The sequence below is a fragment of the Canis lupus genome, chromosome Y, assembly GCF_048164855.1.
Source record: "Canis lupus baileyi chromosome Y, mCanLup2.hap1, whole genome shotgun sequence".
Classification (NCBI taxonomy): Eukaryota; Metazoa; Chordata; class Mammalia; order Carnivora; family Canidae; genus Canis; species Canis lupus.
The window spans coordinates 6,980,320-6,997,923 of record NC_132877.1 but is presented as its reverse complement, the minus strand read 5'-3'; the positions used below and the strand labels follow the sequence as shown (position 1 = coordinate 6,997,923).

Here is a 17,604-nt window from a genome sequence, read left to right as displayed (position 1 = left end):
CAGCAAGGGCACATTTAAACTCCTGGCTCTCGAGCTTGTCCGCTTCAGCCCCAGTAACCAGCGATAGTACCATAGAAACACCATGTTTGAGTTGCTAGTAAAATTTCCTAATGTGAACCATTAGGTTTCATATACCTATTTTTAATTATAAAATGTTAATTTTCGTTTACCACATAGGAATTGTGTAGACACTAAAGCCTAGGAGTTTTACAAATAAGAGCACTAATGTTGGGACGCCTGGATGGCTCAGCGGTTGAGCGTCTGCCTTTGGCTCAGGTCGTGATCCTGGAAACCCGGGATCAAGTCCCATATCGGGCTCCCTGCATGGAGCCTGCTTCTCCCTCCGCCTGTATCTCTGCCTCTCTCTCTCTCTCTCTCTCTCTCTCAGATCTCTCTCTCTGTGTCTCTCATGAATAAATAAAGAAAATCTTTAAAAAAAAAAAAAAAAGAAAAATGTTATTGATCCAGGGTCTTAGAAGAAAAGCCTGAAGTACTTGAAAATTAGTATTTCAGGGGTCAGTTGAAAATGTCTTACTTCACTGACTTATTGAAGATAGTACTTTTAAATTGTAACTATTTTTCATACCTTTTCCTATATAATTTTACATGAATTTTTTTACATGAATGTTTAACATTATTTTGTTTAAACGTTTGTTTTGTGTGTGCTCTCTATACCTAATCTTCTAATTTAGAGATAATTTCTCTACCACTAAACAGGAAAACATTACATTTGAGAATCTAAGTTCTAAACAAGTAGCTTTTTACCTTAAACTATACTAACTGAAGAGAAATAGTTAATTAGTATTTACTTTAGCTCTTTTCTGTGATTTTGAAATCCATTTTAGGTATATAGACAGATGTTTAATGGATATTTCCATATTTTTTTCTTTGATAAGGTATTTGTATTGAGGCTAATAGTTATCGATATTGGGTGTTAAGAAATTTAAGTATTGAGTTGTTATTTAGCTGCACAAATGCTCATTTTCTTACTTTTCTAATATTTTTGCATGTTTCAGCATTTTAATGTGGAGACCATCCTTTGTTTAAGCTGAATCAAAGACAGTTGTTTAATATGGAGTTTCTCATGTTTTGATGTGTGTGCATTGAGGGGTATATACTTAGGAAGTAGAAAGATAGTTGTATCTTTTGGTTCTTCAGTAATTTTTTTACAGCTTCTTTGAGATATGACTTTTACCTACCATAAAATTTACTCCTTTATGTGTACTGTTTAACATTATTTATTCACCTTAGAATTATGAAAACAGCATCCAACTCAGCTTTATAATATTTCCATCACTCTGTTCCTCCTATCATTTGCAGTCACTTAACTCCTTTCTGCTCTGCTCGCAGGCAATTTCTAAACTTCATAGTACTATAGATTTGCCTTTCTAGGGCAGCCCTGGTGGCTCAGTGGTTTAGCCCCGCCTTCTGTTGCGGTCCTGATTCTGGTGACCTGGGATTGAGTCCTGTGTGGGGCTCCCTGCCTGGAGCCTGCTTCTCCCTCTGCCTGTGCCTCTGCCTCTCTCTCTGTGTCTCTCTCTCATGAATAAATAAATAAAAATCTTAAAAAAAAAAAAAAGTTGGCCTCTCTTGGATATTTCACATAAATGACATCGTGTGGCATGTAGTCTTCATATATGACTTCTTTCACCTCGGTAATGTTTTTGAGAATCATTCATACTATATTGTGGATCTATTTAGTATGGACTTAACGCTTGCTGATAGGAACATGAATTTGTATATCTTGGTGTGTGAACCATGTATTTTTCTGTTAGGTAAATGCCTATGAGCAAAATTCTTGGGATTGTATTGTAAATTTATGTTTATGTTAAGAAACTGCCAAATCAATTCCCAAGTAGTATTACCATTTTACAGTCCTACCTACAGTTTATGAGTTTTCTGGTTCTCTGTATTCTAAATTTTTATACCCATTTTAGTGGATGTGCTGTGATGCATTACTGTAATTTTAATTTGCACTTGCTTAATGACTAATGATAAGAATATGCTCATTGGCTGTTTGGAAATCTTTGAAGAAATGTCTAGGCAGACAACCCATTGTTTATTTGTATTGTTTATTTTTATTTATTTTTAAAGATTTTATTTATGTATTTCATGAGAGAGACTGAGAGAGAGGCAGAGACATAGCAGAGGGAGAAACAGTGCTCCCTGTGGGGAGCACAATGTAGGACTCGGGATCCCTGGGTGGCTCAGCGGTTTAGCGCCTGCCTTTGGCCCAGGGCATGATCCCGGAGTCCCGGGATCGAGTTCCGTGTTGGGCTCCCAGCATGGAGCCTGCTTCTCCCTCTGCCTGTGTCTCTTGCCTCTCTCTCTATGTCTATCATGAATACATAAATAAAATCTTTTAAAAAAATGCAGAACTCAATTCCAGGACCCTGGGATCACACCTGAGCTGAATGCAGACATGCAACCACTGAGTCACCCAGGTATCCCCAGACTGCCCATTTTTAAAATTAATACTTAGGGATGCCTGGGTGGCTCAGCAGTTGAGCGTTTGCCTTTGGCACAGGGAGTGATCCTGGAGTTCCAGGATCAAGTCCCACATCGGGCTCCCTGCATAGACCCTGCTTCTCCCTCTGCCTATGTCTCTGTCCCTCTCTCTGTGTGTCTTTCATGAATAAATAAATAAATAAATCTTTAAAAATTTTTGAGGGATCCCTGGGTGGCGCAGCGGTTTGGTGCCTGCCTTTGGCCCAGGGCGCGATCCTGGAGACCCGGGATCGAATCCCACGTCGGGCTCCCGGTGCATGGAGCCTTCTTCTCCCTCTGCCTGTGTCTCTGCCTCATTCTCTCTCTCTCTCTGTGACTATCACAAATAAATAAAAATTTAAAAAAAATTTTTTTTAAAATAAAAAAAAAAAAATAAAAATTTTTGATATTTAATTCTTCCCTACTTATCCTACATATGAATTGCAATATTTTGTCCTAGTCTCTGTATCTCTTCACTTTTTTTTTTTTTTTTAAGATTTTATTTATTTATGGAAAACAGAGAGAGGCAGAGATACAGGCAGAGGGAGAAGCAGGCCCCCTGCCGGAAGCCTGACTGTGACTCGATCCCGAGTCTCCAGGGTCTCGCTCCAGGCTGAAGGTGGCACTAAACCACTGAGCCACCAGGGCTGCCCTCTTCACTTTTTTAAAGGCATCTTTGAAGTGCAGAAAATTTTTAATTTTGATGAAATTGTTTATTAATTTTTAAAGTTTTGATTACTGTGCTTCTCATCATTTTTGTAAGAAATCCTTGCATAACTGTAGTTCACAAAGATTCACTTAATATTTTCCTTTAAGCGTTTTATAATTAGAGTACTTCTATTTTGGTGCACAATTCATTTTGGGTTAACTTGTGTATTATGAGTAGAGATCTAAATTACTCTTTTGCAGGTGGCTATCCAGTTGTATCAGTATAGTCTGTTGAAAAGATTTTTCTTTCCTAGCAAATAGTCTTGAGTCCCTTGTTGAAAAACATGTGACATATTGAAAAGGACTTAAAAGTAATGGTTCATTTCTGGACTGTGAATTTTGTACTGTTGAACTACTGTCTATTCTTATATTAGCAATTGGGAGAGTTCATTTTTATTCCAAATGATAGTAACCCTTAAATTCTTTTTTAATTGGAGTAAAATCCATGTAAAATTTAACCATCTTAACTTTTTTAAGTATATAGTTCAACAGTATTTTAAAGATTTATTTATTTATTCATGATAGAGAGAGAGGCAGAGACACTGGCAGAGGGAGAAGCAGGCTCCACACCAGGAGCCCAACGTGGAACTCGGATCCCGGGACTCCAGGACCTCGCCCTTGGCCAAAGGCAGGAGCCAAACTGCTGAGCCACCCAGGGATCCCCTAGTTCAGCAGTATTAAGTAATGATCATATTTTGTACAGTCATCATGGAATTAGCACTTTCATGTTAACCTTCAATGCATTTTTACCTTTAACCAATTTTTCTTTATTGCAATCCTTGAGAAATAAATTTTTTGTGTTTTTCTTTCCTTCATTGCTTGAGAAATAAGTTTTTAGCTTTCATTTTTTTCTCTTACTAGTTGTGTCCTCATTGTTCTTATTTGGACAGAGTCTGACATTAATACTTGAGAAAGGGTTAATGCAGAGTTTTTTCCTCAACCCCAATAGCACATTCCAGTCACTTGGAGAACTTTTGGAATAGTACTGGTACTGAAGTTTCCTTGTGCCTTCTTCATTCCATCCACCTATTTAATTTGTCTAGTAAAGTTTAGATAAGTGATCCTTAAGATCACTGTGGATAATAATTATGAGGTTATTGTTTCTAAGCATGCAGTAGTTACAAATCTTTTGGATAAATAACAGCATGACATTTTTTAAGATCTTATTTTTAAGTAGTGTTCATGCTCAATCTGGGGCTTGAACTTAGAACCCTAAGAGCAAGAGTCACACACTCTTAATGGCTCAGCCAGACATCATCCCATAACACAACTTTTTAATTGATAGCATTGTTATTACCAAAGTTGTCATTTGAGTTTTAGTTTGTGCTGTTAGCATTCTATACGTGTAATGTTTTGTAAATGCTATTATTTCTACAAATAAATGTGAAATTTGAGATATAAGAGGCTCTACTAGCAGTAATTACAGCAACTTTGCCAATGTGCTATTTGAAACTTGCTTTACTTATAGGTATAGCCTTAGGAATTTTTTTTTTTAATTTTTTTTATTTATTTATGATAGTCACAGAGAGAGAGAGAGAGGCAGAGACACAGGCAGAGGGAGAAGCAGGCTCCATGCACCGGGAGCCCGACGTGGGATTCGATCCCGGGTCTCCAGGATCGCGCCCTGGGCCAAAGGCAGGCGCCAAACCGCTGCGCCACCCAGGGATCCCTAGCCTTAGGATTGATTAAAATTTTTGGTTTGTAATTTTGTTTTAAAGATTATTTAAATACTCTGTATAAATGGTTAGCTACAAACTGCATTGAATTTAAGTTCCTCTCCAGTTTTCCTCCCTACATATGCAGGACATTTTTTTTTCTTTTAATAGATTTGTTCTGTTAAAATATTTGAGGGGATTCCTGGGTGGCTCAGCGGTTTAGCACCTGCTTTTGGCCCAGGGTACGGTCCTGGAGTCCCTGGGATCGAGTCCTGCGTTGGGCTCCCGGCATGGAGCCTGCTTCTCCCTCTGCCTGTGTGTCTGCCTCTCTCTTTATGTCTATGATGAATGAATAAAATCTTAAAAAAAAAAAATGTTTGAGTAATACAATGTTATTAAAAGATGCAAAATTGAAGTACTTATTATTTACTTAAATCACCACAAAGGACAGTTTTTTTTTATTAAGGAAAATTTTAAAAATTTTATTTTTTTATTTATTTATGAAAGACAGAGAGAGAGGCAGAGACACAGGCAGAGGGAGAAGCAGGCTCCTTGCAGAGAGTACAATGTGGGACTCAATCCTGGGTCTCTAAGATCATGGGCTGAAGGCAGCGCTAAACTGCTGAGCCTTGGGCTGCCTATAAAGGACTATTTGTCTTGAGTGAAATTATCTCAGCTTAAGAGATTTCATTTAGTATTTAAGATTGGTTTTCTACAAAGCTTTTTATTTTATATATATATATTTTTTTGAGATTTTATTTATTTGAGAGAGTGAGAGAACATACATAAGTCAAGGAGGGAAGAGGCAGAAGCAGACTGCCTCTTATGTTCCCGGCAAGGAACATAATGCAGAGCTCCAACCTAGGACCCTAATCATGATCTGAGACCAAGGCAGCCACCTTAATGAACTGAGCCACCATGGTCCCTCCACAGAATCTTCCAAAATTAAGTTTGTGGATTTGTATGTGTGAAAAAGAGAGAGCGGACAGTATTTATGGAATTACTGAAATAGAAATAGACACTTTCTAACTTTTTTCCCTTAGTTCAATATGGTAAATAAAATTTTCTTTGCAGACAAAGAGAAAGTATTACTGGTATAGAATCTATAGAGGGTTTTTTTTTTAAAGATTTTATTTATTCACGAGACACACACAGACACAGAGAGAGAGAGAGAGAGAGAGACAGTCAGAGACACAGGCAGAGGGAGAAGCAGGCTCCAGGTAGGGAGCCTGACATGCGGCTGGATCCCTGGTCTCCAGGATCACTCCCTGAGCTGAAGGCAGCACTAAACCGCTGAGCCACTGGGGCTGCCCCTATAGAGGTTTTTATTGCAGCAAAACACTGTTCATAGATCTCATTGGTTAACAATATGGGAAATAGAACTACAGTAATAAACCTGTATAAATGAAGAAAACAATCCAGGAAACTAATAGTGCTTGCTGTGTTTTGGGGCTTTGAATTTATCATATTACAGACTTTCTATTTTTATTTTACTTTTGAAATAAAATGATCGTTATAAAATATTTCAATGAGCAAGATGTGAAAACTGTTGAGTTTTGATGGGAGGTCTTATGCAGCTTTACTTCTAAATTTGTGTATGCTAGTTCTGTGCTGCCTGTACTAGTCCTTTGCTTTATTAAATGTACATATGCAAATGTACACGTATATACATGTATATACATACATATTTATTTTAAAATATTTATTCATGAGAGAGAGAGAGGCAGAGACATAGGCAGAGGGCGAAGCAGGCACCATACAGGGAGCATGATGTGGGACTTGATCCTGGGACTCTGGGATCATGACCCGAGCTGAAGGCAGCCGCTCAACTGCTGAGCCACCCAGGCATCCCTGCATACGTATTTAATTGGTAGTAAGCACTTATTTTTATTCTGCCCTCAAAGTCACTGTGTAATTGTGATTTTGTACTTTGAGTTGTTTCTCAGAATTACCCGTGGAGTTTACTGAAAAATAATAAGCTAGGTCTCACTTCCTAGAGTAGATTCTGGAAGATTTCAAATGAGTGTTTCTTGGATGATATTAAAGAAAAAAAAAAAAAACTTACCAGCTGATCCTTTATATTAGTAGTATAGTTCAGGAACAGTGGAGACTTGAGACTATTCAAAAGTTTTGTTACTTTACCATTAGGTGGGAGTATCTTTTGAGTGTTAGATGTGGTGTCAAAATCTCACGTAATATATATATATATTATATACGTATATAGAAATATATATATATTGGCTAGAATAGGTTATTAATGCAATAGGTGAGGAACTGGAATTACATTTACAAGCATAATTTGTATTTGTTTTTTATCATTTACAGTTTCTGCTTTGATTATACTCTTTAAGCATGTTTTTTTTTTTTTAATTTTTATTTATTTATGATAGTCACACAGAGAGAGAGAGAGAGGCAGAGACACAGGCAGCGGGAGAAGCAGGCTCCATGCACCGGGAGCCCGACGTGGGACTCGATCCCGGGTCTCCAGGATCATGCCCTGGGCCAAAGGCAGGCGCTAAACCACTGTGCCACCCAGGGATCCCTTTAAGCATGTTTCCTTTTTACTCTTGCAACAAATCTTTTATGGGCATTTACCATGTACCAGTTAGTATCCTAGGCTTATTTTATATTGGACAAAATAAAAATACTGACTTTCAGAATGTTATTTGTTAGGAAGTCATTTGGGGTAAGACCAATTTTCCTAGCTTTGATTTTGTTATTCTTTTATCCTGCTTTAGTAAAGGTGCTATGGTTGAAGTTACATGTTACTATATTATACTAGTGGAATTTCCCCCAATTCTTTTCAGTTTAAAATAGTTTTTTATTTTATTTCTTTCTAAAGATTTTATTTATTTATTCATGAGAAACACAGAGAGGAGAGAGAGAGAGAGGCAGAGACACAAACAGAGGGAGAAGCAGGCTCCATGCAGGGATTCTGACGTGGTACTACTCTATCCTGGGTCTCCAGGATCCTGCCCTGGGCTGCAGGTGGTGCTAAACCGCTGTGCCACCGGGGCTGCCCCTATTTTAGATTTTTAATAGACTTTTTAGAGCAGTTTTTAGGTTTGCAAAAAAATTCCCCAGAAAATAGAATTCTTCACCAGTTTTCTCTTGATTGTTCATTTCTATGATAGATTTGTCACAATTAGCCATTTTTATTAGCTAAAACTCAGTTTATGTTAGGGTTCACTTTTTGTGTTGTATAGTTCTGGGGGTTAAGACAAATGCATAGTGTCCTATGTTTGTCGTAGTAGTGTCATATAGAATAGTTTTAGATCTCTCAAAATGCCAGTTCCCAGTTATTCACCTCTCCTTCTCACTCCCTGCACACTTTCTACATATATGTAATACTGCTTTTTCCAGAATGTTATATAGTTGGAATCAAGTATGTAGCTTTGCTAGACCATAATTCGTTTAATCAGTAATACAAATTTAAGATCTTTTTGTTGTTTGATAAGTTATCACTGAATGATACTTTATTTGCAGAGGTTTTAGTTTAATTATGCTTCTGTGTCTGATGAAGTTTTAGAATGTATGTGAGGTTTGGTGGGCTGTGATTCAGAAGCTGACAACCAAGAAAGAATTCTTGAGACATCTTTGGTGCAAAATCATGATTTCATTAAAGCACAAGATGTGACCTGTGGATTGAAATAGCTGCTGTGCCCTGGGGTTGTGAGGGGTGATTGATTATAGTCTCTACATGGTTGGGGGAGGTAGGAAAAGGGAGGTTTTCAAAAGAACTTTTGTATGCTAAGGGGGACGTATAGGACACTGGAAGTCTTGCTATTATCAAGGTAAGGTTTTTTTGTTTTGTTTTGTTTTTAAGATTTTATTTATTCATGAGAGACACACAGAGAGAGGCAGAGACATAGGCAGAGGGAGAAGCAGGCCCCACGCAGGAAGCCCAGTGTGGGACTTGATCCTGGAACCCCAGAATCACACCCTGAGCTGAAGGCAGATGCTTAAAGCTGAGCCACCCAGGTGTCCCAAGTTAAGGTTTTTCCTTCTAGCAAGACATTAACAATATGATAGTTGGGAACTTCCTTAAGGAATGCCACATGTTTCCCACCCACGAGTGGGGAGGGGGGAGTAGATTGCAATGTGTGAGCTTGTGGTTTGTCCTCAGCTAGCCTTTTGTACCCTCATCATTACCCCTTCCCCAACAGTTTGACCCTTAAATCTTTAAGGTTGTTGGAAGGCAGAAGATCTCATCTTCTGTAACTTCTTCCCACTATATAGGGGCATAGAGATATCCCTATGAATGGGTCAGTATTGGGCAGTTGAGGAACATATAGGGGAGTCACAAAAAGGGGAAGGCAGATGACTCCAAGGAGGACAACATATATGAACCTCCTTAAATAGAAAGGATCATCAGTCAATGCAAGTTATGGCAGCGAAAGAGTCTTGGCACTAGGCAAGGAGACACTGGAAAGGACACAAAATAAAGTTAATATTTAAAATAAGACAAATCTGAATAGAAGACCTTTGATAGTCGATCTTTGACAATTTTTCCTCCAGTGCAGGAGTTTAAAGAAACCGCTAAAGGAAAGACATCCCCGTAAAGGGCCAGTTTGAGCATTTATGTCACATAGAAACCGAGAAATACTGTTGTGGTAATCTGGATCATAAATACACTGTTTCTGTTTTGTTTTTTTTTTTTTTTTTAAGATTTATTTATTTATTCATGATAGACATAGAGAGAGAGAGAGAGAGAGAGAGGCAGAGACACAGGCAGAGGAAGAAGCGGGCTCCGTGCCGGGACCCCCACCCGGGACTTGATCCCGGGTCCTCAGGATCGCACCCTGGGCCAAAGGCAGGCGCCAAACTGCTGAGCCACCCAGGGATACCCTGGTGGATAAAACAGCACACTGTTTTTATGATAGTGCAAGTTCTACCCTATGTAACAGTTAAAACCTCTAATGCCATTCTATTTTGTAAAACTGCCTTGTGCATTTGTATTACTGTAACAGAGAAATGCTACTTTGAGTGCCATTTAGGGCTTTGACGTTGTACTAATTTTCTACTTTACAAACAGTGTCATCCAGTCCCAAAGAAGGGACAAAGATGGTCATACCAGTGAAACACAAAAAGGTGTCCATTCTTGTTTTAAATCTGGAAGGTTGGTTGTGTTGGTAATGGTGATAATAATGAGTCCATGCGTCCAGGGAAAACCTAGAGTACAGTGGCCTTTCCAGCCTGAGGGAAGCTCTGGCCACAGGCTAGAGCCATATAGCCATTGGATTCCTTTCGGAACCAGCCATCTAATTTTGGGCCCCCTGAACTGCAGTCAGGATACCAAGGGCTATTTGTTTTTAGAGTTAACATCCTTTGAATTTGTGTAATAATTTCAGGCCCCTCTTTTATTGAGGAGTTATGGCTTGATAATAATCCCCTCTTTACGTTGCCCTACAGGCATACAGAACTAGGAAGATATATTTGAAATAAGCATAAATATTAATTTTTAAGGCAGGCCTCCTGGGTGGCTCAGTCAGTGAAACGTCTCCCTTCAGTTCTGGTCATGATGCCAGGGTCCTGGGATCAAGCCTGGCATTGGGCTCCCTGCCAGAGGAGAGACTCCTTTTCCCTCCTGTGTGCCATTCCCCCTGCTTGTGTGCACACACACTTTAACTCTCTGTTAAATAAGTACAGAGGTTTAAAATGTAAAAAAAAAAAGTGGGCAGCCCTGGTGGCGCAGCGGTTTGGTGCCACCTGCAGCCTGGGGTGTGATCCTGGAGTCCCGGGATTGATTCCCGCATCGGGCTCCTGGCATGGAGCCTGCTTCTCCCTCTGCCTGTGTCTCTGCCTCTCTCTCTCTTATCTGTGTCTATCATAAATAAATAAATCTTTAAAAAAATAAAATAAAAAATAATAAAATGTAAAAAAAAGTAATTTTTAAAAGATTTTTGTCAATTGCAAAACACAAATGAGTGCTATTAACCACTTTTAGGGCAGCCGTATTTGCTGACAGGACTTTGGCCTCACCAGTCTGAGTTAAGACTGACTATAGAATACTCTGCCCCTTTCTGTGAAACTACTGCCATCCGTAAACCAGTTGCCACTGACAGTTTTCATAGAGGAATCTTTGAAGTCTAATCGACTAGAATAAACAAGATCAATAGATCAATCACTTCTGAACACTTAGGCTCTCTAGAAGTATATTGGTCAGGTCCGGGCCATAAAGGTAGCTGGGTTTAGTTTGATGGGTTTTAAGTATTATTTCCGACATATCTACTAGCATTACTCTTGTAGATATGCCCTTAAGTGTTTAATAAGTCAGCCTCCCATCATCCATTGGTGGTGTCTGGTATCTGAGACATTCTGGACCTGGTGGGAAGTCATTATAGTCAGGATTATCCTGTAGTGAGCTTTGAGTCTCCTTTTATCATGAGGAAGGACTGTTGTATGCTTGGCTAAAGCCTTTGTTTGTATGGCTTCTAGGATAAGTATGACTAAGAAATAAAACCGTTAAGAAGCCCTCTTTGTTTGAAGTCCAGTCTTACCAATATCCTAATTATGAGGAATCTCTAGCAAGTTAGGAAAGACTTGTCTCAGGAGACAAGGGCATCCCCAAGTGCATCATTCAGTCATAAAGAAAGTGGGGTCATCCATTATCTCCATAATCCATAGTTAACTCTATGGAGTGAGGTATGTGCTGGCCTTTATTTTTTTTTTTTAAGATTTTATTTATTTATTCATGAGAGAGAGAGACAGAGAGAGAGCTAGTGACATAGAGGGAGAAGCAGGCTCCATGCAGGGAGCCCAATGTGGGACTGGATCCTCGGTCCCCAGGACCACACCCTGAGTCAAAGGCAGATACTCAACCGCTGAGCCATCCAGGCGTCAGCTGTGCTGGCTCTTAAAGGCTAGCTGTGCTGGCTCTTAAAAGAGCTAATTTTGTCATCCCAGCCACACAGAATTGGTCAAAGTGATAACTGAGTTATACAATTGTTAGGGAATTGATCCTATTTTTTTTAAGCTGTTAAAATAATCATATGCTCCTGTTGTTATCCCCACAGAATAAAAGTAATATTCCTAAACATAAGCTATTGTGGCAGTTTCTTTGAGGTTTACCTCAAGTTGTCTAGTTTAGGCAAGCAACAAACATTTAAAGACAATCAGAACTAGAATTTAACATCCACAGAAGTATGTTATTGAAGCATATTCCAAAGATAGTCAATTGAAAACTAAATTGTTTCCAAAACAAATCCAGTTTTAACAAACCTGACCTAATCTCTTTACAAAAGGTCATCAAGAGTAATGATTGACCATATCGATCTTCTAGAGTCTATTTTGAGTTAATTTTTGATCGTGGTATAACAAAGGGCTGAATTCATTCTTTTACATTCTTTTTCTCCAGTACCATAGGTTGAAAGAAGCTGCCCTTTTTTGATTCAGTGATCTTATTGTACCTTTGTCGAGGATCATTTAAGGATTTATTTCTCAGCCTCTATTTTTTCCATTGTTATACAGGTCTTTCTTTAAGAACTACAGTAGTCTAACCACTGTTTGCAGAGTTTTGGACCAGAAAGTTTGACATCTCCAACATTCCTTTTTTCAAGATTGTTTTCACTGATTGCGTAGATTGCTTTGGGCCATATTGACAGGTTAACAGTAGTAAGTTTTTCACTCTGTAACGTGGGATTTCTTTTCATTTATTCATGTCCTGTTTAATACCTTGCAGAAATATTTTGTAGTTTTGAGTGTACAAGTACTTAATCTGTTCAGTTAAGTATTCTTAGGTCTTTTCTTCTTATTCATGCTATTGTGAATGAAGCTGTTTTCTTAATTACCTTTTTGGGTTGTTTGTTGTTAGTGTTAAGGATGCCACTGATTTTCATGGTGTTGATGATTTTTGTTGCTATCTTACTGAAACCACTAAGTTCTGGGACACCAGGCATGGAACCTGCTTCTTCTCCCTTTGCTTTTGTCTCTACCCGTCCCCCTTGTCTCTCTGTCTTTCTGTCTCTTGATGTCTCTCATGAATAAATAAATAAATAAAATCTTTAAAAAAACACTAATAAGTGCTAAATAAATTTTTTTAAAATTATTTTTGGTTATCTTTAGAATTTTCTACTTGTAAATCTTCTCATCTCCAACAGACATATTTTTCCTTCTTTCTGATTTAGGTACCTTTTATTTCTTTTTCTTGACTAAATGCTCTGGGTAGGACTTGCAGTTCTGTTAAATAGAAGCCATACAAATGGACCTTTTGTCCTTATTCCTCATCCTAGAGGAAAAACTTTCAGTCTAAGTATGATGTTTCCTGTGAGGTTTACATACATGGCTTTCATGTTTGAGGTAGTTTCCTTCTGTTTTTGCTTTGAGAGTTTTTATCATGTCAGGATATTGAATTTTGTTCAATCATTTTTCTACCTTAATTGAGATGGTGATGTGGTTTTTCCCTCCTTTGTTCTGTTAGTGTAACATTTCATAAACTGATTGCTTATTGGACACATCCTTTGTGTTTAAGGAGGAAAAAATCCTGTTTGGTCATTGTATGTAATACATGATGTGAATTGTTGAATTTGATTTGCTAGTATTTTGTTGAGTATTTTTGCATTAGTATTTATCAGGGATGTTAGATTATCATTTTCTTGTTTGCAAAACACATTAAAAAAATTTAAATCTATAATTTCATAAGTTGAGACAGAAAATGAAAACATTTTTTCTACATATAGTAAAAAAGATTAGCACTGAGATAAAAGAGGATAGCAGAGAAATGGAGAAAGTCAATGAAACCAAGTGGTGTTGGCTTTTTGAAGAGATCAGTAATGAGGCATCTGGGTGGCTCAGTTAAGTGTCTAACTCCTGGTACTGGATCAAGTCTTGATTTCAAGATCATGAATTTCAGCCTCCTATCAGACTCCAGGCTGAATGTAGAGCCTGATAATAGGAAAGACACTAGCAAAGCAATCTACACAATCAGTGAAAACAATCTTGAAAAAAGAGGAATGTTGGGAGATGGCAAACATTTTGGTTCAAAGACACTAGGGTTTGAAGCTGATAGCTGAGAAGGAATTCTTCAGATGTCTTTAGTGCAAAAAAAAATGGTTTAATTGAAGCATGGGGACAGGATCCACGGGCAGAAAGAGCTGCACTGGGGTCATGAGGAATAGCCCAGAAAAGCTGGAAATCTGGGCTTCAGTTCATTTGATTCCTTCTGACTGAAAGAGGAACCTTTAGGAGCCAGGAATTGGGTATTATTTTCCTTTTTCTGTTTAGCTTCTTAGTGTTGCCTTGAGCTACATTGGGTTTCAGATTGGGAGATGGGCTAGTTTAAGTAAAACTTGATTTGAAAATTTACCTTCCCAAAGTCATCCCTTCTGTTTTGTATTTATTCAGCTTGATCCTGAATCAATTTCACTCATCCAGGTCCTTCAGCAATTTCTGGATTCCTCACAAATTATTTTGGACAGTATGTTGCTATTAATTCTGATATCTCTGTGTTAGAGCTAGGACCTGGAGCTTTTTTGTTTTGCTGTCTTGTTGACATCTCACTCTCTTAGTCCTTTTATCTTGAGAAAGGTGGTATTTATCCAGTCCTGGAATATGTTAAGAGATGCTAGAGTTCAAATATGAAAAAACTGATGTGTTATGATCTTAAAGGAATGCCTGATTGCTGTTTTGAATTACATATATATTTAAAGATTTTATTTATTTATTCATGAGATACAGAGAGGCAGAGACATAGGCAGAGGAAGAAGCAGGCTACTTGTAGGGAGCCTGGTGTGGAACTCTATCCCAGGACCCCGGGACCATGACCCTAGGCAAAGGCAGTCACTCAGCCACTGAGCCACCCAGGTGTTGGTTGAATTACATTTTAAATGATTTGGAAATAATTACTAAATCTTTGAGAAGCTGTCTTTGTAGTGCAGAATTTTTCCCTTTACAAACACTCTGACACTCTGGTAAACCTTAATAAAGCCATATGATATTTTATTTAGTTATTTATTTTCAAATTATTTTTTAAGATTTTATTTATTTATTCATGAGACAGACAGAGGGAGAAGCAGGCTCCATGAAGGACTATGTGGGACTTGATCCCAGTCCTCCGGGATCATGCCCCGAGCTAAAGGCAGACGCTCAACTGCTGAACCACCCAGTTGTCCAAGCCATATGATATTTTAAAACTGTGTTATATAAAGGTTGAGACTCCTACTTGAAATCAGGCACTGATTTCCATCTATTTCCTCTCTGATTAAGTGCAATCTAAGATACTGTTCCCAGTATCATTCTTAGAGAATCAATATTTGGCATGCCTTTGAAAAACTTTTCTGTTTTTAACTCCAGTCTTTCTAAATTATATCTGAAAACTTTATGTGGTGTCAGAGAGATGAATGTGAGTGATTAAAACCAGGGTAGAGTATATAATCGGAGACCTGATAATAGCTGATGATGAAAGCTTGCTTAGCCTATTGAATAGCCAGGAGCAGAGTATGTTAACAGGAAGTTAACTGGAAAAGAAAAAAGAGAAAATCCCAGAGCAGTGAAACTATGAGAAAAGAAAAAATAGTTTAAGTAAGGAAAAGATTCTTCTGTTATATGGAAGAAAGATACTTTAAGACAAGGGAGATTGTACTCCTTTTTGTTTCTGCTTAGTCTAGTAACAGCCTTTTAGAAAATGACTTAATCCTTTTGCTAGGTTACTTAACTATGTATCTCCAGGTGGAGGGAAATGAGCTGACCCAAAATTACAGGGGAATGCAACTTTAAGCTCTTTTAGTTCAAATGATTTAAATGCCAAAAAGAATTCAAAGCAAAGGAGGAGCTTATGAAGAAAAATTTCGGTAGACACACTCCCTTCACCCACCCTTCCCCACTCCCAAAGAGATAGGATTAATTATAATTAGTCTTGCATGCTTTCCTATCTGTACTTTGGTCAAATCACTTCTTAAGAGCCTCAGGTTTCTAATTCATAGAACAAATAAATGTCTCAAAATATCTGTAACCTGCAGAGTTACATAAGGATAAATAGGGTATTGATGCTGGATCATATATCATCTGTATTACCCTTCCCTACAAGAGGTACTTACACAGAAAGCTTTTTGCATGTGGTTATAGAGGAATTGTTTTAATTCCAAGTCCATCCATGGACCTCCTTTAACTCCATCTTGACAAAAACAATTTTGAAAACATGAAGCAAATGAGAGACAAACGACAAAAACATCTTTCAAGAAATTTCTGGAGGATTAATATTAATGGCTTGGGGTGGTGGTGCAGTTCAGGCATATTTTTAGGCCAAGAATAAAGACCCAGAAAGAAATTGAGAAATTAAGATTAGAGACAGAAGACATGTACAGTTGAATCAGGAGTCCCAGTAAAAGGACAAAAGAAAAAAAGAAAAGAAACTTGAAATAGGGAGGAATGAAGTGAAACTAACAGCTCACTTTTGAATTGAATGAAAAAAGTATTTGAATGGTTTTGTTAGCAACAGAACTCAAATAGAAGTTGATATGGAGGGATGCATGGGTGGATCAGCGGTTAAAACGTCTGCCTTCGGCTCGGGGCATGATATGGGGTCCTGGGATCCACTCCCACATCGGGGTCCCTACATGGAGCCTGCTTCTCCCTCTGCCTGTGTCTTTACCTCTGTCTGTGCCTCTCATAAATAAATAAATAAATAAATAAAATCCTAAAAAAGTTTATAGGGAGTTTAAGTTTTCAAAGTCATCTACTTCATATAAAGCGTAGATTTAGATGCTGAGTAAAAAGTGAAAGAGATACTTAATGTCATCCTGTGGCAAGGTTGTGTGTACATTTAAAAAAAAATTTTTTTTTTTTTAAGATTTTATTTTATTCATGAGAGACACAGAGAGAGAATGGGGCAGACAGGCAGAGGGAGAAGCAGGCTCCATGCAGGAAGTCTGACCTGGGACTCGATGGGTCTCTAGGATCAGGCCCTGGGCCAAAGGAGGGAGCCTGGTGTGGAACTCTATCCCAGGCTGAGCCACCGGGCTGCCTGGGCACTTATATATGTGCCCATACTCAGGGTCTTTTCTTTCTTTCTTCTTCTTTCTTCTTTCTTCTTCTTTCTTCTTCCTTCTTCTTCCTTCTTCTTCCTTCTTCTTCTCTCTTCTTCCTTCTTCTTCCTTCCTCCTCCTCCCCCTCCTCCCCCTCCTCCCCCTCCTCCCCCTCCTCCTTCTTCTTCTTCTTCTTCTTCTTCTTTTCTTCTTCTTCGTCTTTTCTTCTTCTTCTTCTTCTTCCTTTCTTATCCTGCCATGTGGAATTGTTACTGTTTACTAACTTGTTTTTTATTTATCAAAATCTAGTCTATGCCTTGTTTTTGCATATTTGTATATTCACAATGTTTTTAAGGAAGCAGTTGACAGGTATTTTTAGATTCTTTCCTAAGAAAGTATGACAACTAGGAACCTTGCAATTTTTCCTAGGGTAATGTCTAAAATATTAATAATGTATTTTTTATGTTTTCTTGTTACAATTACTGGTATGATAATAGGAATTTAATAGATTGAGTAACAGGATTTTTTTTTTTTTTAGATTTTATGTATTTATTCATGAGAGACACAGAGAGAGAGAGAGAGGCAGAGACCCAGGCAGAGGGAGAAGCAGGCTCTGTGCAGGGAGCCCGACGTGGGACTTGATCCTGCGTCTCCAGGACCACACCCTGGGCTGAAGGCAGTGCTAAACCACTGAGCCACCTGGGCTGCCTGAGTAACAGGATTAATAAGAATTTACCTTTTCACTTCTGTCTGTTTTGTAGCTATTAATGATTATAAAGAGTGGTGATGTTATC

At 38.3% G+C, this 17,604-nt stretch overlaps 1 protein-coding gene across 3 annotated transcripts in view; it reads left to right on the top strand.

The window, feature by feature from the left end:
* The window catches only part of LOC140629033 (ubiquitin carboxyl-terminal hydrolase 9X-like), a 135,942-nt gene that overhangs the window by 1,071 nt on the left and 117,267 nt on the right, over window positions 1-17,604 (top strand). Inside the window, exon 2 of one of the 3 annotated variants that reach the window (XM_072818432.1) lies at window positions 17,349-17,522. The exons of the other annotated variants lie outside the window; for them this stretch is intronic. The gene's annotated coding sequence lies outside the window, so the exon portion shown is untranslated. The remainder of the gene's footprint in view (window positions 1-17,348; window positions 17,523-17,604) is intronic. 3 annotated transcript variants of the gene reach the window in all.